Source organism: Hemicordylus capensis, chromosome 4 (genome assembly GCF_027244095.1).
Source record: "Hemicordylus capensis ecotype Gifberg chromosome 4, rHemCap1.1.pri, whole genome shotgun sequence".
Taxonomy (NCBI): domain Eukaryota; kingdom Metazoa; phylum Chordata; class Lepidosauria; order Squamata; family Cordylidae; genus Hemicordylus; species Hemicordylus capensis.
This window is the reverse complement of record NC_069660.1, coordinates 266,147,976-266,170,381: the sequence shown is the minus strand read 5'-3', so window position 1 is coordinate 266,170,381 and position 22,406 is coordinate 266,147,976. Positions and strand designations below refer to the sequence as shown.

The window sequence follows — 22,406 nt, the reverse complement described above, 5'->3', positions numbered from 1 at the left end:
GGTACGCAATTCCGCATGCCCAGATGCTCTGCTGCTTCCCCCAGTGGTGCGGAGGTGAGAAGGTTGGGATGCATCATACCAGCCCCCAGAACTCCCACAAGTGGGGATACCCCAGCGGTGGGCGGGCACCTGTCAGTGTTGCAGCATCGCAGCCAGAGCTGCACACAATCTGGAAAACGGGGCTAAGGTAGTACTCCCTTAACCTCATTCAGGCGGCGGACTCCCTAGGCAGGTTTGCCACCGAATCGCCGCTGGGATCGGACATGATCCTGGCAGTTCTCACACACAGCTAAGACCGGGCTTGGCCTTCTTAGTGTGTTCTTGACTGCAAGTGACAGCAGCCTCTATATGCGAGAGAAGAAAAGCACAACAAAGGAGTAGCAAGTCTAAAGCTCTTAATTCTGAGGACTCTTTTTACTGCTGCTTTCAGCTTTTTGACTAGTCCTTTGCGTATATATCTATCAGAAAATAAGGCATCTTCTCTGAAGGGTACAGAATCATATACACAGTTGATCATGAGAATTATAGTATAGAGGTACAGGTGTGTAGTGAGGTTCCTGGCGGCCAGGGGACAAAGTTAGGCAGTGAGGGGGCCCAGTGCCAAAACTATGCCCCCTTCATCTATGCCCACTTCATCCCCATTAATTACCTCTGGGGGTGGGGAGCCTCGGAGTTGTGCAGTCACTGCTACTTCACATTTTTGCTTCCAGGAGAGTGGTGGCAGGTGGGCTTCTCCCTGGCTTCCTCCCACTCCACTACCAGCCAGGGCGCAGGCTTCCCTTCTTCTTAAAAGCTTCTGCGCTGTTTGATTATGGAGACCGTCATGTGCTGTGACGTCATGGAACACGACGGTCTCCATACTCAAATAGTGCAGAAGTTCTGTTCAGAGGAAGGGAAGCCCACACTCTGGTGGTAGTAGAGTAGGGGGAAGCCCACCCACCACTGCTACCCCGGCGGTGGAGATGGGAAGTAGTGGTGAGCACGGCGGGGTGGCAGGGATGACAGCGACTCGTGGACAAGGGGGGACTGCCCTGGGGGCCCTTTCAAACCACGTGGGCCCAGGTGCAACTGTCCCTTCTTGTCCAATAGAAGCTACGCCTATGGAGGTACAATAATCTGACAACGCTACTCAGATGTGAGAAGCTGACTTTTTACATTGATATGATTGTATTGAATAACAGAACTATATGTACAATGCTGGTACATTTGGCTTCTATACTGTTATCTGACATTTGATAAATGACCGCAATTTCAGTTTAAAATGCGAGAAATTAACTTGTAGTTAATGGCAGCGGGGGTTGGGGTTGGGGTTGTACAGCTCTCGTGTCGCCAAGCAGGTCCATGTGAACTGAGGGTACTACTTTGCAGTAAGAAGAAGATTATTATATACTGATAATCAGATTCTTATTGTTTCCTGAAATAATTGTATTAATTAAAATACATATTGATAAGTAATTACAAAGATCTTTTAATTTCATTCTCTGTTATTCTACTGCCAGTTAACCTGGTGATTCTACAGAGAAAGACAAAGAGAGAAGCTAATTAAAGTGAACATCAAATAAACAAACCCAAAGTGTATATCAAATGCTTCCTTACTGTTCTACCCTGCCTTCCCTCTCCCCATCTCAAATAATCTGAAGGAATATATTGCACAAAAGATGCATTTTACAACTGTAATGACAGGCTACCATTAGGGCCATTATAGGGCACAAACTCCAGAGTCTTGAAGTGTCAACCATCTGATGATCTGCTCTCTTAGATGCTGAAGCTGATGACCGCTGATCGCCATTGTTCACATTCAAGAAGCAGGTGGCTTCAGGACTGGTGGTTTGTTAATGAGACAAACTTTCCCAAGACAAGCCAGAAATCAGAGGTTATTTTTTCTTGTAGCGGCAGATGGTCGTAATGCGCACATACCCTGTTGAGCATAAGCACATGTTTATTATTTAGAACATAGGATTACTCTACACATATGGTGAAACCTCATGACTACCTAGTTCATGGTGGCCATTTCAGAACCTAGTAAGGCAGTTCACATGATTATAATTAAGGTAGGACAAGTATCCACCCCAGTAGCGGGCGGTGTGGGTAGTGCTGGGGCAACGGCGGTGAGAGGCACCTTTAAGAATTAATAAGCAGGTGCTTACCAGCATTTAGAGCCACATAATGGCATAGCAGGGAAATGACTTGATTATCAAGCCAGAGGTTGCCAGTTTGAATCCTTGCTGGTATGTTTCTTAGACTATGGGAAACACCTATATCGGGCAGCAGTGATATAGGAAGATGCTGAAAGGCATCATCTCATACTGTGCGGGAGATGGTAATGGTAAACCCCTCCTATATTCTTTCAAAGACAACCACAGAGCTCTGAGGTTGCCGGGAGTTGATACCGACTTGACAGCACAATTTACCTTTACCAGCATTTAGGCAGCACCTGAAAGCTGACGCACACCACCCACAATCCCTTGCAGGGCAGCGGTGCTCCGCCTGGCATCCGGTGGGGCAGCAGTGTGGCCCTGGTCTCTGTGCGTGCACGGAGGCTCCTGCCAGATGCCCTGCCAGATGCCGGTGGAGTACCTCTGCCCCGTGCAGGATTGTGGGCCGAGCACAACAGCTTGCAGGTGCTGCCTAAATGCTGGTAAGCACCTGCTTATTAATCATTAAAGGTGCTTCTCACTGTCTCTCCAGCGCTGCCTGGTCACTACTGTCCTACCCTAGGAGCTGTGTGCACTCCTGTTCTGTGATCATGTGCAAGGGGGAAAAGCAAGGTCGGGGAGGGAGGAAGTGGTCAGGAGAGCGGAGCTTAGTTGGATGGCCTTGTCCTACCCAGCTTTCATACACAGCACCCTACTAAGATAGGAGGAAATGCTGACTGATCCAGCTTCTCTTTCCAAGACGATTACTTCCTTCCCCTCCGACTTTGCTTTTTCCCTTGCACCTGATTACAAAAATGGGAGTGTGCAAGCTTTCAAACTAGGTAGGACATTTGTTCCTCCCTAATTATAACTGTGTGAACAAATCTATTATGTGGTGACTTGTATCTTATGGAGAGCTTGTCACTTGTATTGCACATTACGAATTGCACATTATTTATCCATTCCCCACTCCCACCCCAGCTTCCCTAGATTTTTGAATGGTTTTTGAGGGTGATAATTAGGGATTTGCACAAACTAGTTCGTGCACTCCCGGGAGTTGGAGGGAGGTTCCTTTAAGGGGCAGGGAGGGTGCTCTTACCTGCTCTGCCACTTCCCCCCCACCAGCACTCTTCCCAAAATCGCTGGCGCAAGGTGGCAGCATACCTCCTTGCATCATTCAGCGTCATTGCACCTTTGCATCATTGCTCCTATTCAGTGTCGTACCAGAAGTGGCTGAACCCCCACGCATCCAAACCGGCTCGAACACCGGACTTTCAACCCGGTTTGGTGCTCTGTAAAAGGAATGCCTAACTGGTTTGTGCACATCCCTAGTGATAATCCCAGAAGTGGGGTAACATGCTCACAATCCCAGAATGCAGTAGGCTAAGGACTGACAAGGATAGAACATGGGCTGTGTCTTTGACAGCTATGTGACAGTATGACATTCAACAGCTTACCATGCACTTCTTGGTTGGGAAAGCTTAAATATTCAAATAGTTGAATATCAGCCTGACATGCAGGCATTAAATTCACCTTCCCTGCCAGTAACAAAAGGGACTAATGGCGACATCACTGAGGGCGGATGATTGTATATGCAAAAGGTGTCAATAGTAAGAGCATTGTGGAACGATATTGTTCTAGAGCAACATAGTATTCTGAAAGAAGGAACATCTTTGATGTCCTGGAACAAAATTATCCATGAGCTCCCAAAACACTGTGAAGTTTTGGAGTAAGACAGCCTTTAAAATAAGGAGTAAGCCAGAAACACCAGAGTCATGCAATATTGATAGCAAAATGCAAGCGCAATCTACCTTGGGGCTGTGATACTGGTTGCTGTGTGTATTTCTGTGGACTATGTACAAGCAGATGAGATGAGGATGGTGGTCTGGCTTCCTATCCTTAACATGTATATGTCCTTGATTTGCTCACCTCTCTACATAAATTTTGACCAAGAATAACCCACAGTTTCCAATTCATATTAGAGGAGTCATGAGAACAAATGCAGTATCAAGTATGCTGTTACCATTCTTACTGATTAGCTTCCTGCCGCATTTTTTGTTCTTCTTCTTTTTACTTTTGCCTCTCTTACGCCGACCCTTTCGGTGCCTAGACCCACAGGTGCAGTTTCGTTTTACCATTTTAACGTGGGTATGATTGCATTAAGTTCCCAAGTCAGAAGGATCCATCTGCTGTTTGAGCTTAGGTAGCCTGTCCACTCTGATGGTTTTTGAGCTTCTGAGGTAACATGTGGTGAGCTGATGCCTTTTCAAGCTCAGGGTTTTATGATGTAATAAGAGATCTGGCTGCTCTCTTACCTGCCAGCACCTGAGGGCACCTGCTATTACCATAAGACCATGATAATGGTGATTCACAATGCTGAAGGTGATTCCCTCATCCCTCTAAGAGCTTCTGAAATGCCTCAGGTTTATTTATTTATTTATATTTATTTATTAACATATTTTTATACCACCCAAAACTTACATCTCTGGGTGGTTTACAACAAAATAAAAACAGAACCCCCCCCCCCAAGTTTTCTTTTGGAAGAAGGCTGTTACTCAAACAACTCTAGGATGTGTGCTGTTTGTGCTAACCATTTGCTCCTTGTTTTTGCTTTCTCTTCTGTAGAGAGTCTAAAGCGGCCCTTGAAGGGTCAGTTTGGCTTGCTTGTAAATAACTGAGCTTAGGACTGAGCTGCTAGCAGGGTGGCCCTACCGTGAAGCTAGATGAAGTGGGCTACTTCAAGGGGCAGATTGTGGACCAGTTCTCAGGGGCAGTGCAGTAGCCCAGCCAGCACCCACTGCAGGGATGACTGGCAGAGGAAGGAAGATGAAATGGCACCAAATGGCTTGTTCTCTTCTCTTCCTAATAGAAAAGAAAGAAAAGGGAGAGATTTGAAAGCAGAAAGGAATTGGGGTGTGGCTTTAACAGGAAAAAAGGCAGGAAAGCAAAGGAGGCACCATTTGGTGCTTCATTTCAGACAGCAGTGTCGTGGGCTAGTACCACTGTCTGCCAGTGTTTCCCTTTCTTAATCTCCTGTACATATTTTAAAAAATCAGTTTGGAATGAATGTCTGTGATATATGATGCACAGGATTACAAATGGGTCACTGTTGTCTTAATTCCATTGTGACGCTGTAGTTATTTTATTAAAAGAGTACAGCATGTGCATGAGCAGTCTTGGAACAAGATTTTGCTGGCCAGCTTCTTTAAGACGTGAATCACTCAGCCACATCATCTTATGGCAGTCAGTACATAGGGGCATTTCTGACATCTTCTGTATGAATGAGTAAGGGTGGATTCAGAGGATTCTATTCTTTTTCTTTTTTCTTTTGCATTACAAAGTGATTTTTTTCAAGTTACTTTGTTATGGGAATTCACTTGCATCTTGATCTTGTGAGTGGCTACTTTCACTTTCTGCATCTATTCAGACCATGGGTTAGCAAAATCATGGCAACTAAACAACTTCTGTTTCAAAAAACCATTTAGAATCCCAATCCCTAGGATGTGAGGGCAAAAGGAGACCTGGACAGGAATCTAGAAGCTTATGCAAAATATTTATTTTATTTTATTTTATTTTAATTTATTTGATTTATATCAAATAAAAAATTTCCCTTCCAAAAATGGCTCAGGGCAGTTTTATTTAAAGGACACTCACTTGAAAAAGCTCTGAATGATCACATATATGCTGACCTTCCAATGAAGCATATAGTAGGTTATCTCAACAAGCAAAGGATTTGGCAAACCTCCATGTTTAGATATTTTTTCCCAGTAACAAGAAATTAGTAAGATCATTGTTTGTTTTTCCTTTAACTTCTCATGCAAATAGGGTGCTGTTTATGCAGATAAGAAAATCTTGTGAATACTAATTATTAACTGAAAGTCCACATGTAAACAGAACAGAATACAACAGCCTGTGACTTCTCTCATAGTAAGCCAGCATGTGATTAAGGTAAACTCTAGTGGTGTACATTGAAGTCAATTGAACTTCATCTGAGAATTTGACAGAAACTGTTGGTATCACTGAATCTGCACATTCCTGTTTTTACGACCAAAGAAGTCTTTCATTTTGATGGCATTGAAATCACGACTTTCCTATCCTATTGAAAGTTGCTCACACTGTGCAGGGAAAGGTCACAGCAGCACTTCCTTCTCAGTTAAATGGCAATTAGCATATACCTTGGTCTTTTGTTTGTCATGTCCTATTAAGTAATCTATGCTGTTAGCAGTTACACAAGTAATAGCAGTGCTTATGTTCTCAGAGCAAAATTATGTTAAGAAATGCGAAGAGTGTAGTTTGTAAGGAACGTATAAGTGATTTGTGCATTTCAAATTATTTTCTTATTCCATCTAATTGGCATGGAATACATTTTCTGGGATGATGAACGACTGCTCATTAGAAAGGTGTGTGTCAAGTGGATTACATTTTTAAATCATTTGAGCAATGCATGGAATCACCCTTGGCTTTACTTTACACATTATAATGTGTTTAATAACTAAATGAGGTCTATTACTTTTATTTCACAATTTATTTCTGCTCTGCTTTATGTTACAGAAGAGAACTCAGTTTGATGGCTCTTCAGACCAACGGTGACTATGGTTTATTTTTAAGGATTGAGGCTGTGCACATCATCCCATTCATATTTACTTGGAAATACCCCGTTGGGTTTGTTGAAGTTACTCACAGCCAGTTCTGTCTGAAGTGGGGCTGAGGGCAGATTGACCAGGCCTCTGTACTCATGGGGGCCCCATCTATAGCACAGCAAGAAAGACTCTTCTGGTTCCAGTTAGGGATGTGCACGAATGGCTTGGGCAGCCAGCAGCAGCATGGTGGTAAGTGGTTCCCTTACCTGCATTTCCCCACCTCCTGCTCTTCAAAATTCTGCATGTGGCTGAGGAGCTGTTCCTTGTGGCCTCTGTGTGGTGTCGGCATGCACATGGCATGCATCCAGCCACGTGCAGAGGCTGCAGGGAACAGCACCGCCGCTGTGCGTGATGTTTTGGAGAGCGGGCACCACTGCCAGAACAGCAGAGCGGGAAGGAGCAGGTAAGGAGCTTCTTACTTGATTGTAAACGGAACTGCTTCCCGCCCCGCCGAGCCAGTTCGAACCCTGGCACCCGAGCAGGTTCGGCGCTTCCCAAAGGAAGTGCTGAACCAGCTTGTGTACATCTCTAGATCCAGTAGGGCCAGCACAATATTGATTCATCATAAGGGTGCCCCCCATAACTATTATTGTCTTGGATCCTGTAAAATCCAGAGATCTAGTCTTCCTGGTCCTAGGAATTTTGGTGCTTTAGGTGAAGTATGACTTTGGTGCTTCCCCCTACACATTCATGTGCATTGGCCAGGTTAGCTTGTGGGGGAGTGGGGAAGATAGGGTGTGCGGTAGAGTGGACTTCACGTGGAGCTGGAGAGCAGCAAGGGACAACAGTGGCAGATTTATGGATTTTGAAAGGTATAACCTCCTTTCTCACCACACCCTCGCTCCCAGCCAATGCTGCCCTAGCTGCCATGCAAATGGAGGCTATTCGCGGTGGGGGCAGTTGTGCCTGCCCCTGCCCTGCAAAGCTCCCCCCCCCATTGGTGCCCAAGACAATCACCTAGGTCCAGCTAGTGGACAGGCCAGCCCTGGCTTCTAGATAATTTTGCAAAGGATTGCAGCCCAAGTCTTTTTTTCTGCTCAGGTGACTCCAACCTCTGCTAACTGGGCAAAGAGGCACCTTTTACTGTGGTGATTCTCTTTATTTAGCAGGGGGAGAGTACTTCCAGTGACTGTTGCTGGTGTCTATCTTATGTTTCGTTTTAGAATGTGAGCCCTTTGGGGACAGGGAACCATCTTATTTATTTATTATTTCTCTGTGTAAACCGCCCTGAGCTATTTTTGGAAGGGCGGTATAGAAATCGAAATAATAATAATAATAATAATAATAATAATAATAATAATAATAATAACAATTAAAAATAAATAAATAAACAACATGGAGAAATGTGAAGTCATGTGTAGTCTCTTGTCTATGTACTGACATAGGCTTTTCAGAGAGCTAGAGGTGGTTTTGCAGAGCTGTTGTTGCCTGCTTATTTTTGTACCCCATCATGTTCTCTTGTCCAAATGGTTTTGCAGGCATGTGTATCACTTTGTGCAGTACCTAGAAAGCCACAGCTTGAGCTAACTCCCAGCAGTGTAATCAGCACAAAATGAGCATAAAAGGGTCATGAATACAAAGTGAATTTACTTAGTAAATTAAATCTTCACAGTAGTTTGCTTAGTTATTCAAAAAGCTGCAACATCAATAATTTAAGGTACAACAAGAAAGTCGGCAACACAAAATATTTTTTCTGTTGAAGAAGATGCTTTAGTTCTTTTCAGTACTTCTAAATGGCAGGGATGTGTTTTAGCTGTGCCCAAAAGGTAAATATAAAGGTGGGCTGTAAATTCTATTATTATGGTTACTGTGATTTATTTTCACTATGTATAAAGCATTTCTTCCTTATTACTCTTCCAAGATTTGCATAATAAATCTACATTACTGAAGTAAAGAGATATTGGCTGACATGAAGGACAGCATTCTGGCATTGGAATGCTCCGTGCTGGGTCTGCGGCAGACTCATAAGGCAGCTCCAAGCTTTTGAGAATGAGCAGTTGCTAGCTGAGGTAAGAGGCACCTTTTAAAGTAGGGATGCTCTTATATTTAGTAAGAGGGGAGCAATTGTCCCTATCCAGGCCAAGCATAGCATTTTCCAGGGGCTGTTGCTGGTGTCTGTCTTATATTTCTTTTTTAGATTGTGTGCCCTGTTGGGACAGGGAACCATCTTACTGATTTATTTTTCTATGAAAGCCACTTTGAGAACTATGTTGAAAAGTGATATACAGATATAAATACCCATGGTAGTAGCAGAACTCTCAAAAAATATTGTGCCCCCCTCCCACTTGGAAACACCAAGGGAAATGCTGCTAGAATGTCTAGTTGAGATCTTAAATCAAGGGTTATTGAGAGACCGTGCTTTATATCCAGTGGTGTTCTTTGGACAGGACTTCCAGGTGGAAGGTGGCACCAGGATGGGGCCTCCAAATGTCCTAGGGGGCCTCCCTGCAGCCCACCACCATGCTCACCCCCACTGCCTCGCCCCCACCATGCCAATCTCCTGTTGCTTGTGTGTGTGGCCAGGGGTGGGGGTGGGGGCTGAGAGCTGAATGGGCCTCTGAGGTGGCGGCAGCAGCAGCTAAGCCACTGGTCCCACACTGGGCCTGCTGGAGGCTATAGCAGGTGAGCTGCTTCCGTGTGCCTGTGCAGTGTGACTCATGAGCGTCACAAGCTCTCGGGGCGGGGGCAGTCGGCCTCCAAAGCCCTTTAGGTCCAGGCTCCAAAAATGCCTAGATGCACCCCTGTTCATACCCCCCTCCATACTAGAAATTACAGCACATGGACGGTTATAAAGCATGCTGCTTTATAACCTTGCTTTCCTCAACCTTGCTGGGAACACTACAGGTCTTCTCACATTGGCCACCCTTTAATAGCTACAGAATCCTGGCACAAGGCACGTATCCAGCTTCTTAAGCAATACAAATGTAACTAACATACAAACCATAACCTAATTAAGCCAATTTCATCCAAGTAAGGTTAATTGGCTTAAAGTCATGTACTTAACACTGGGCTGTGGATCAGCTTCCAAGGCAGTCTTAGCAGGAGGCTCAAAACCTGCCTGCTCCCAAGTGAATCTACTCACCGTATGCTACAAGGTCTTCTGGGGTCAGGGGCTGCTTTATGTGCCAACATCAGGTGAAGCCCAATAGTTGTGCATGTGGGACAGGACCTTTTCAATTATTGCCGAAACACTTGCCCTGGAGAGAGTCATACTCTCCTTTTGCTTCCAGCTTTCCAAAGCCACCTGAAGATCATTCTCTTTACTTGGGCTTTTGGGCAATAGGAGGAATCCTGCTTAGATCATGTTGTCCACTTATGCCCTCAGCTTTCTTTTTATCCATGCTGAAAATAGTTTGTTTCTCCCTGCTGCACAGTTCCTGTTATAATGGTTGTACTAAGGATTGTTGATTGGTTTATATTGGTTTTGTTTGTTTGTTAGTTTTTTGCATTTATCTTCTGCTTTTCCTCCAAGGAGCCCCGAGTGAACAAGGTTATGTTTATAAACACAACAGCCATGTGAGGTAGGCAGGGGTGTAGCAATGTTGGATTGGGCCCAGAGACGAGATTTTAAAATGCCCCCCCCCCAAAGTCCAGGGCCTCCGCACACCCCAGGCCCCCAAGCATTTAAGTCTGATATTTCAAAATATGTATGCTGCCTGGAAATACATTTCACTGTGAATACACACATGCACACTTCACAATATATAGTGATATACATTGAGTACTATATATTTGTGTTACTTTTAATGCCTAGAACACACTAGAAACACTAATTATTAAAATGGGCCCCTCGTTGCAGATTAGCAAAGGCGACTTTCAACCATGCAGTGTGAGCTTATGTATGTTTTCTCAGAATTCTGAACAAATTCAGTAAAGTTTGATTCCAGGAGGTTTTTCACACAAGGCTTTTAAAGCCCTTTAACACACATCTCCTCTGGAAGGGAGGTGCTGCATTCACATGTTGGCCAGATTTACCCTGAAGTCCCTGCGAGTTATTGGGGAGCAGTTCACACACAAGAAAAATAAAATAAAATAAAATAAAATGCAACACATGCGTCACAGTTCTCACTCAGACCTTCTGGGTTGCAAAACAACTTGAACACAAGTGCATTTATAAATGAATGAATGAATGAATGAATGGCTAAAAGAATGAATGGATAAATAAATAAAATATTTTTTGTACCAGAAGTTTTTGTAATTTTCTTCCATGAAACAAACCACTTATAGGACTTTTTAGATAGTTTTTTTTTTAAAAGCCAGCAAATTTTCCAATCTGTTTCAAATTAAATATTCAGAGACTTCTCAGTCTCCCCCCCACATATCAAAGCCCTATGACAAGCAGATCCCTATATATATGGAAGGGGGGGTAATCACAAAAAGGAATTCACATTCTACTTGGCAAAGGCTGGGCTGGCTGGCCTGGGAAGAGGATCTGCTGCAGAGAACTGTGGTGGCCACTCTGCCTGCCTGCCTCCTTCCTTCCTTTGGCACTGGAGTTCAGGCTTCAGGGAGGCCGACACGGAGGTCTCTCTGGAAACCCCACCTATCAGCTCAGAGGCGGGGAGAGAAGCAGCTCTAGCAGCAGCTTGCAGGCTGCTTAGATTGCTGGCCAGGAGGAAAAGCAGGGGACTGGCCTTGGGGCTGGGCGGGTGGGCAATGGGGAGACATGTGACATGTCTCTGGGGGGCCCTTCAAGGCAGTGGGCCCCCAGATGACTGTCTCCCCTTGCCCGATTGTAGTTCTGCCCATGGAGGTAGGTCAGGCTGAGAGAGAAGTGACTGGTGCAGAGTCACCCAGTGAGCTTCATGGCTGAACAAGGATTTGAACTTGGCTCTCCCTGGTCCTGCTCCCACCACAGTGGTATGGAAATAGAAATGGGAAGGGAGGGAGGGTCAAAAAGCTGTTTGTTTTTTTTTAAATTTAAAATTCCCACAAGGGTGTGTACAGTGCAGACGCCAGAACTGACCACGGACATGGCCGCTACGCAAGCTCGGTGGCCATGTGCATCCCACCACTGCACGCAGGCTGCTGGGTGAAGTCCTGCGGCCATGCATAGACTTCTGAGCAGTGCAGCACCACGCCCGGAAAAGCGGCGGGGCAGCAGAGGAGCAAGCAAGGACCTGCTTTATTCATGCTTAAAGGTATTGCTCCCTGCCCTGTTGAAACATTCGTGCACATCCCTATAAATATCATCCTAAAAGAAGTATACTGAGTCAGACCATTGGTTCATCTAGCTCAGTATTGTCTACTCTGACTGGCAGCAGCTCTCCAGAGTTGCCAATTTCAGGCAAAAATTGTTCTCAGCCCAATCTGGCGATACCAGGAATTTAATCCAGGACCTTCTGCATGCTAAACAGATACTCTAGCTCTGAGCTAGAGTCCTATTTTGAATGGATGGGTGTCAACCTTCCCATTCCTGCTCCCACACATTTCCCACTATGGGCACAATGTTTGAGAATTAAAGGAATATTGATTTCATAACTGTTGTTCGTGTACTAGACATGCTTGTCTGTATGTTTTGTCTCTATATATTGGCTTAGGGGTGGAGTCATAGTTTGTTTTTCTGCTTCTTACTTGCTGTCCTGAATTCAAACTGAGAGGTTCTCCCTCTCCCTGCATAAGAGTATGTTTATTGTTTTCTTAGCCTATGTTTTAGTAAATAATAAATATCAAATTCTTGTTTCTCAGTTAAGGTTGGCTTCCTGTTCAATTACTTATACAGGATAAGTAATATCTCTGCAATATTGGGTTATGGGCCCATTTGTGAAGCAATAAGTTGTGAGATAACAAAGAGTCTGTAGACAAGACAGCTGGACAAGATGACTATTTTTGCATCTGTGGGAAGGCATCCCGCAGTTGCTGAATGAAATAAACTACAGAAAATGGTCCTTCAGAGTGAAGATGTTGCTGAATACACCTGGACTGTCTTATGTTCTGGAGGAACAAAGACCAACAGAGAAAGAAAAGAAATTGTGAGAGTGGGATTCTGCAAACAAGCAAGCCAAGGGGCACATATATCTGACTGTAAGTGATCAGTTGATTTATCATATAGAAGATAAAAATAGACCAAAAGAGATGTGGGAAAGATTAAAAGAGGTCTTTCCACAAAGAACCATGAATGTTTAAGTTTCTCTTATGCTGCAATTGTGTAACAAAAGATTCAAAGAGGGAGAGAGTCTGCAGGAGCACATATACTCATTTTGGGTAACTTTGAGAGAGTTGGAACAGCAAGAGATAAATATGCCTGAACCAGTAGAAATGGGACTTTTGCTTAATACCTTGCCTAAAGAATATATTGTCAATTTCCTGCAAATTAAAGAAAATGTGACTTTGAGTTTTGTGTAGGGACATTTGCAAGGGTTTAATTTGAAAAAGCAAACAAAGTTTCTGATGGTAGGCAATGTTTTATACGCGGAAGCACCTTGCATTTGAGGAATGCTTGTCCTAGTAAAGAGCAAGGGAATTATTCTCAACAGACAAAAGGGAATAAGACTAAATTCCAGAAAAAACTGTCTTTCTGTTTTGCAAAATTGAAAGCAATGAAAATAATGCTGAAAAAGTTGAAAATTTGTGTGCTGCCAAAGAAAAAATCTGTAGGGGTGATGTAAGTCAAAGCAGAAATAAAATATATTTGGATAGTGGAGCTACTTCACATTTCTTTCAACAATTTGTAGTATTTCTCTGAGATAAGCATGGGACATAAAAGTCCTATCTACCCTGCTAATGGGCAGCACATTTTTGCAGAAGGAAAAGGAACAGTTTTTCTGAAGTGTAATCTTAGTGCAAAGATTTTGGTGCAGTTTTAAACTATTTTAACATTGTGAAATTTTATTTTAAAGTTTTAATTTTGTATAAATTTGTATTTTATTGTAAACTGCCCAGACACATAGGTTTTGGGTGGTATACACATATGATAGATAAATAAAATAAAGTGAATGAGGAGTGTATATTCCAGGGACATACTATGTGAACAGTTTAATGTCTGTAAAAACAGCTACAAGGCATGTATGCAGAGTTCTTTTCAGAAGGGACCATTTTTTTTTATTTTCAAAGGAGGAAAAGGTCTAATGAAAGGCATGTTGAAAAATGATGAACTGTACGAGATAGATTACTTCATTATCTTTGGTTTGGGATACCTTTAAAGCATTTTTGTGGGGCTGGATCATTGCTTATTCTTCACACACAAAAAGGCAACAAAGGGCTCAGATGGTATCTCTTAAGAAACAAGTAAACTTTTGGCTTCCAGACTGAAGCAGATAAAACAGCGTAACATTATATCTTGTATTCATGATACTAAAGGCAATGTTTATACAAACCCTGAATAAATAAGCCAGCAGTCCCCCCCACAGCCTATATAGTAATAACGCATCTAATACTGAGGTAGATATAGATAGCTTTTTGCAACAGGTGCATCTTCCACATTTAACACAAGATCAAATCAATTTTAGCTGCAACTCTTTCACTACAGGAAATAATGATCACAATTAAATCCATGTATTCTGGTAGGCCTCCTGGGCCAGATGAATTTACTGTGAAATTTTATAAGATACATATTAGTTTACTGGAGGTCTACAATGATGCTTTCAAAAATAAACAGTTTTAATGAAGCATCGTTGAAATCAGATCATTGATTGATGTATTAGCTCTCTACTTGGCAAAACCTGGCCGCTATAATTTCCTTAGACATGGAGAAGACATTTGATATGGTCCATCTGGGCTTCTCAAAACACATTCTGATCAAATTTGGTCTCCTCCCCACAATTCTTTTTGACTTGGGCCACTATACTAATACTAATACTTATACTCTACTATACTCAACTCTACTCTACAGGTCTCCCCATTCATGAGTTATTACCAATGGTATATTGTCTCCTTTAATTAGTCTAGAACGGGGCGCATGCCAGGGATGTCCTTTATATCCTCTTTTTTTCAATATGGTATTGGAACCCCTGGCTTGTGCTATCAGATATGCTGTTGATATAAAGGATATTACACTTGGTGGAACTGAATACAAGTTGATTTTCTATGCAGATGATATTTTATTCTTTATTGACAAACCTGAGGTCTCAATTCCCAATCCTATTTCTATGATTCAAAAGTTTGGCAATTTTTCTTGTTATTCCATAAATGGGAGTAAATCGGACTTGATGCCTTTGGGCTTTATAGATTTTCCTGAGGAGTGTGGGCTATGGAGTAAGGATGTGCACGAAGTTTCTTCGGCACTGGCGGGGGTAGTCCTTTAAGGGCGGGGGAAGGTGCACTCACCCCTCCCGCCGCACATCCCCCACCGGTGCTCCGTTACTTTTAAGCCCCTCGGGGCGGCAGCGTTCCTCCCTGCCACCCCGTTTTCATCCTCGGCCAGAAGTGGCCAGAAGAAGCAAGCACACGTGCGCCCGTCACATGCGCCCGCATGGCAAACAGGCGTGCACGAGCCCACAACAGGTGCATGTGTGCTTGCTTCTTCTGGCCGAGGACAAACATGGGGCAGCAGGGAGGAGCGCTGCTGCCCCGAGGGGCTTAAAAGTATCGGAGCGCCGGTGGGAGATGTGCGGTGGGAGGGGTGAGTGCACACTCCCCTTCCCTTAAAGGACTACCCCTGCCCGTGCTGAAGCACTGAAACGGCCCCCGGAGCCGAAACGTTTCGGCTTTCATAATGGCCTCCGAAACATTTCGGGCACAAGCCTACTATGGGGTTTTAGGCCGTGCCCAGAGGGTTTTTTGGGGTCTATTTGGGTATAGTAATCTCTAGGAAACTTTCTCAATCAGTAAATTTAATAAGGGATGGTTGCAGACTGCTATGTGTTGGAGGTGTAATTTGTATGAGGGTACACTTACACATACAGTTTGGTCTTGTCTGGTTATCGCACCGTTTTGATCTGGAATTAATAAGGTAGTCAATATGACATTGCAGTTATCATTGTCCGGTAAGGACATCCATGTTTTATTGGAGTATATCCCTAGTATCTGGAATTTAGCAGTACATCAAAAACTGTGAATTCTCCATGCTTGGGGTGCTACCAAAAGGATTATAATACAACACTGGAAGGAAAAATGTACACCTGAACTACAATTTTGGATTACTGATATGTGTTCTTTATCTGCATTTGGACTGTTTTTTTCCCCATCACCAAAGTAAAAAAGAATTCTTAGTGATTTGTTCAAACTTCCATGAACTGTTTGTGCTTTGAAACGTAAGTCAAATCCTTGAAGAAGGTGGTTTGTTTGTTTGTTTGTTTGTTTGTTTGTTTAAAATCCCTCCCCCCCCCTTCTTCTCCTGCGTTGGTTGTATCCTCTCATGTTAAGCTGTGTTAAGGGACTTCTTCCCCCCACTTTCCCCCCTTTCTTTTTAGTTATATTTACATGTATTATCATCATCCTTGATTATGTTTATATACTGTAACCTTATAGCAATAATAAAGGGAGAAAAAAGGGATTGCAAAAGCTCAATATCCTCCCCAGAATATTCCCAGAAGAAAACAAGTGACCTGTTTTCTTTTTCTTTTTAAAAACAAGTCTCTTTTGACTGTCATTTGACTGTCCTTAGATTCCCCTTTACAAGCATGGCTGAACCAGTCAGACCAGGCTGAAATAGTTTGATCTGAACCAGGTGTGATTCAGTTTGAGCTTGAACCACCCCCTTTTTTTGGTGGGCAGTCCAGTTCAAGCTCAAACCAGTTGAACCAGGCTGGTTCAAATTGAACCAAGTTTGATTTGAACCAGTTTTGTACAACCCTAATGGCTATAAGCTACCTCCAGCCTCAGAGGCAAGATGCCTTTAAATAGCAGTTGCAGGAGAGCAACAGCAAGAGAGAGGGCATGCCCTCACCTCTTGCTTGTGGGCTCCTCAGGGGTATCTGGTGGGCCACTGTATGAAACAGGATGCTGGACTGGATGGGCCTCCTTGGGCCTGATCCAGGAGGGTTGTTCTTATGTTCTTATGCTCATCAGTGCTTGAGAGGACTTTAAGCTCTTTTAAATTTGCGCATTTGTCCTGTGCTTCACAGTAACTAAATACAATTTTACATCATGAATCCCACTGTGGGATACCAAGAAGTCACAGGCATATGTTGAGCAGAAAGCTTAGGCCTTCCCTATATGACTTTATGAATCCCTTGCCATCTGAATAATATGACAAATTGAATGTGGTTTCATGATGTTTTTGCTTTGATTTCTCCTTAGGCATACTGGTGTTTGGAGGGTCTTAAACATCAACTTAAAGAGGGGTTTTCCAAGTAATAAAGTTCCAAGGATAAAGTTCCCTAATAAATACCTCCCCTATTGCAGGGATATGGGGAACATCAGTGCTCTCTCAAATGAAATCTGACCCTATTCTTTAGTGATCATAATCTAAACTGGAGAAATAGCTCTGAAAAGCAAATTCTGCTCTCTGAAACCATACCCTATTCTTCAGGTATTATACCAATAATATAAAATTTTAAAAAATAGCTCTGAGGAACAAAGTCTGTGTTCTCAAACCAGACCCTATTCTACAAGTATTATACTAATAATATAACCTGGAAAAATAGCTCTGAAAAGCAAAGTCTGCACTCTCTCAAATGAAATCCAACCCTACTCTGTAGGGATTATATTGAAAATATCAACTGGGGAAATAGCTCTGAAATGCAAAGTCTGCACTCTGAAATCAGACCCTATTCTGTAGAGATTATATTGGAGATATCAACTGGGGAAATAGCTCTGAAGGGCAAAGTCTGTTCTCTGAAACCAGAAGCTATTCCGTGGGTATTATATCAATAATATAAACTTGGAAAATAGCTCTGGAGAGCAAAATCTGCACTCTCTTAAATGAAATTTGACCCTACTCTGTAGGGATTATAATATAAACTGGAGAAATTGCTCTGAAAAGCAAAGTCAGTGCTCTCTCAAAAGAAATTGGATCCTTCCACGGGGATTAGCAGACCCCTGCTAACTTGACAAAGAGGCACCTTTTAACGTGGTGATTCTCTTTATTTAGCAGGGGGAAAGTAACTGGCCCTATTCATCCCCAGCACAGTACTTCCAGTGACTGTTGCTGGTGTCTATCTTGTGTTTCTTTTTAGATTGTGAGCCCTTTGGGGACAGGGATCCATCTTACTTATTTATTATTTCTCTGTGTAAACCGCCCTGAGCCATTTTTGGAAGGGCGGTATAGGAATCAAATAAATAAATAATATACACTGAATTCTGAAAAGCTGTCAGCTCTCTCAATACTAGAACCTTCTCTCCGCAAATTCATGTGCTCTGAAATACAGCACCTCATAGCCAAACATTTATATATCTGGCCATCCACTCCCATGTCCTTGGAGCTTTGAGGGAGGAGACTCAACGGGCTGTCCATGCTGGGAAAGCCTCCTTCTCCTTTCTCTGGCTTCGTCTCAGGCCGCAGATCTTGTCACAATTCTCATGAGAGTCCGAAGTCTCCTCTCGTGAGACTTCTGATGAGATCCACAGCTGCCCACATCCTGAAGCCTGCTACAGCAGCCAGTAAGTGGGCTGGAGAAGGGCCAGAGATGGCGGGAGAGGGGAACATTTGGAAATCGTGATTCTGTGATGCATGGTCATGAGCCTGGAAACGTGGTGGGAATTCATGGCTGTCCCAGGTAAATCAGGATAGTTGGCAGGTATGGATGGAGTCACAGTTTGTCTGCTTCTTACTTGCTGTCCTGAATTTAAACTGAGAGAGTGTCTCTCTCTGCATAAGAGACTGTTAATCTATTCATTGTTTTCTTAGCCTATGTTTTAGTAAGTAATCAGTTAAAGTTAGCTTTCTGCTCATAAAGAATAAGTAATTTCTCTGCAACAAGAATCCATGGGAAATGCTTCCTGGGCAAACCCCAAGGAAAAGAAAAGGAGCTGAGCAAACTCTTGCACAACTCTTTTTTATTAGCTAGGATATGGCACCAATGAGCTATTTTACTGCCATTGTTTCTGAAAGGATGTAGTTCTATCACAATCCTGGTTTTGTTATTTTCATCGTTCCTGCTGACAGAATACTTGGAGATCTGAAGAAGTCAAAGGGGATAGTTTAGCAAATTGACAGTTTTAATTATGAACATTTATGAGCCCTTTGAATATGCTCACTTTTATTATCTCATTTCCTATCAATTATTGCACTGAAGCCACTTGTTTCATTTTTCAAACCAAGGTGTCCATAAGCAAAATGCCTAGACTAAGAATAACTGATGTTTTATCCATATTCATTTAAATCTGAGCATGGGAAATCCATCAGCCAATTCAGAGGATCTTGAAAAAGTTCAATCTTCAAAGACTTGTCTCCTCCCATGTCATATTCCCCTGGCATACAAGCATATCTGTGTAATGCATGAAAATTGCTTTTTGTTTTGTTTTAAAAAAAATATTCTCAAGCAGAAATAGTTTAAAGTTTTATCAGTCTTCAACAATGGGTCTGAATATTTTCTCAAAGTGCTGTTTTCTGATTGATGTTAGTCAAAAGTAGAGATCAAGAGTGATGGTATCTCAAAGTGTAGAGAGAGGTTTGTTTGAGCTTATTTTTCTCAAATTATGTTGAGACTCTGTCCTGTAGAATTCATGCTTCAATCTGGGCAAATCAGTATTAGTAGGAAGAGCTTCCCAGAACAGTTGTGGCCTCCCAGGGGAACCAATATTAAGGTGATAATGCAAACTGTTCTACAGTTCAGAGCAACAATATCTGTCCTCTACAACAGAGACAAAATGTTGTTTTCTTTTCCGACATAACATCCTCCACATTTCCATAACCACCCTATTCTTGAAATTGAATGACTGCAGTGCAATCTCAAAATTATTTCATCATTATATTATCACCCCCAATTATGTTAGTGTAGCCCAGGGAACCACTTTAGATAGTGTTCAAAGAAAGGTAGTATGATGATGATGATGATAATGATAATGATAATGATGATAATAAATAAATAACTTTATTTGTTAGCTGCCCTATAACAAATTGTTCTCTGGGAAGCTCACAATAAAACAATAGAATAAAACGTTCAATTAAAAACACAGAAAACAAGAAGTTACAATATAAAATAGGAAGTACAAAGCACAATACAAAACATTTTAAAGGCACACACACACTTTTAAAAAGCCTGAGTGAACTAGAAAGTCTTCACTTTGCATCTAAAAGAAGAAAGTGATGGTGTAAGCTTCACTGGGCAGGCTATTCCATAAACATGGTGCTGCCACCAAAAAGGCCCTCTCCCTAGTAGCCATCTGCAATCACAAAATCCAATTTAAATTAATGGGACTTAAGTTAGTCATGAGGACGGAGGCAATGGTAAACCCCTCCTGTATTCTACCAAAGAAAACCGCAGGGCTCTGTGGGTGTCGGGAGTCGAAATCGACTCAATGGCACTCTTTACCTTTTAAGTTAGTCATAACTATCTTGTCTCATTGGAAATACATTGTAAACTGCTTTGAGGCTATTTTCAATGAGAGGCATATCAGACTCACCATGCCTTCTGTTGGGCATTGCTGGAGAAAGGTCCACCCACAACAGCAGGAGCCTCCAACAGATGGAAGTCCAACTGAGATCCCTGCTGTCTTCACGGAAGTCTGTTGGAGTTCTGACATGCCCATTGGAGCTCTCCCCACCCTACTTGCCCTCACTTCTTTCCCTCCTCCTTCTAAAGGTAAAGTGTGCCGTCAAGTCGGTGTCAACTCCTGGTGCCCACAAAGCATTGTGGTTTTCTTTGGCCCCCCTCTATTGACTCTAAGTGTGCACTGGGACAGCTGTGCAACTTCAAAGGCAGCCCTGATGGTATAATGTACCAGGGGGAGGGCCTTTTCAGTGGTGGCAACCCAACTATGGAATAACCTCCCCAGTGAAGCTCATCTGGCATTGTCACTTTAACATAGGAAGCTGCCATATACTGAGTCAGACCATTGGTCTGTCTAGCTCAGTATTGTCTTCACAGACTGGTAGCGGCTTCTCCAAGGTTGCAGGCAGGAATCTCTCTCAGCCCTATCTTGGAGAAGCCAAGGAGGGAACCTGGAACCTTCTGCTTTTCCCTATGTTCCATCCCCTAAGGGGAATATCGTACAGTGCTCACACTTCTAGTCTCCCTTTCATATGCAACCAGGGCAGATCCTGCTTAGCTAATGGGAAAAGTAATGATTGCTACCACAAGACCAGCTCTCCTCTCTTTGCTCTTTTAGACACCAGGTGAAGAAGACCTTTCTGTGTTCTCTTAGGCTTTTTCAAATTGATTCCTTAAATAATCGTTTTTAAAATGTGTTGAACTGTATTTTTTTTTATTTTGTGTTGTAATTTGTTTGTCTTGTTTTATGTCTTTTTATTAGATGTTTTCTATTGTGTGGTTGGGAGTCGCCCAGAGAACCATTTGTTACGAGGTGGATAACAAATAAAATTGGCTTTATTAAGAAGAAGAAGAAGAAGAAGAAGATGATGATGATGATGCACAATTACTTTAAAGCACTACAAGGCAGCAGTGCAGCACTCCTTTCCGTCGTTTCCATACAGCCCGCCACTATTTGTCTCATTAACAATAGCTTTTGGCTGTGATTTGGGGACCCTATGATCCCAATGGCATCAAAAAGCTCCCTCATGCAAATGAGTTAGTGTTTCTGCATTTAATTGAAAATCTCAGCAGCGTTGTAAAACTGTACCCATATGCAGAGATCTAATAAATAACACACTAGATATTAAATTCTATGAATCTGAAGTGAAATGCATCTCATTTGAGGTGACTAGATGTCTGCTTAAATCTAACAGGGAAAATAGTTACCTTTTGCTAATTGAAATGATAATAACCCCAGGCGCTCTAACTGTGTAGCTCACTCTAGTGCAAATGAGCTCAGCAAATCGTGTGTCCTTTTCTCAAAAGGTTAAAGAGGGTCAAAAATAAATTGAGCATGTGACCTTTTCTGGAGTTTCTTCTCAGCATTTAAAAACTTGCAGTGCTTGCAAGTGACCTGTTTTCTTTTTCTTCTTCTTTTTAAAAACAAGTTCCTTTTTACTGTCATGATTTGCTGCATTCTTGACAAAATAATGGATTTGGAAGATTACTGCATGCCACAGAGCTTTGGAACTCCTCATATGCAAAGGTGAACGAGAGACTTGTACTTAAAATGATACTTTTAACCACTTTGTCACACCCAGTGAAAGAACAAGTAATAAGTCTACATGCCTTTTCTCATGATCATACCAATTGTCCAGACTGCATTGATCTGAATGCCAATCTGCAGATGAGTCATCGTCATGTTGTCCTTCATCTCGGGCAGCAAAATGATTTCTTGGACTGCCTCAATCCAGACTGATATTTACTGGTGGTGGTAAGAGATCATTTCTGAGCCAAAGTTTCACTTTGGCCTGGACCAGACTGAGACATGTGATTACAGATTGACAACATTCTTGATCTATATAGGTGTACCTGGCTTTCACTCATGATTAGCAAGATTTAGGCAGGGTTCCTGTATGTGATAGTCCCTCCTGATACCCCCACTAGCTCTGCTAGACTTGCTGCATGGGGGAAGCTTTCTGGACACATTCTAGACCCCAAGGGTCTGGAGAGGAGAGCTGGTCTTGTGGTAGCAAGCATGACTTGTCCCCTTAGCTAAGCAGGGTCCGTTGCATATAAATGGTAGACTAGAAGTGTGAGCACTGTAAGATATTCCC

The 22,406-nt window shown here is 42.7% G+C and overlaps 2 long non-coding RNA genes across 2 annotated transcripts; one reads left to right on the top strand and one right to left on the bottom strand.

Annotated features, from left to right (window-relative positions):
* Positions 1-1,659: 1,659 nt before the first annotated feature.
* LOC128324110 (uncharacterized) lies at positions 1,660-4,358 on the bottom strand. The gene is made up of 2 exons (XR_008306650.1): positions 4,159-4,358; positions 1,660-1,918 (listed from the first exon to the last, which is right to left on the bottom strand). It is a non-coding gene; the product is annotated as an uncharacterized LOC128324110 (long non-coding RNA).
* A 2,626-nt stretch (positions 4,359-6,984) lies between these two features.
* Positions 6,985-21,443, top strand: LOC128324112 (uncharacterized). Its single transcript, XR_008306652.1, has 4 exons — positions 6,985-8,784; positions 11,712-11,916; positions 12,464-12,799; positions 21,071-21,443. It is a non-coding gene; the product is annotated as an uncharacterized LOC128324112 (long non-coding RNA).
* Positions 21,444-22,406: the final 963 nt, after the last annotated feature.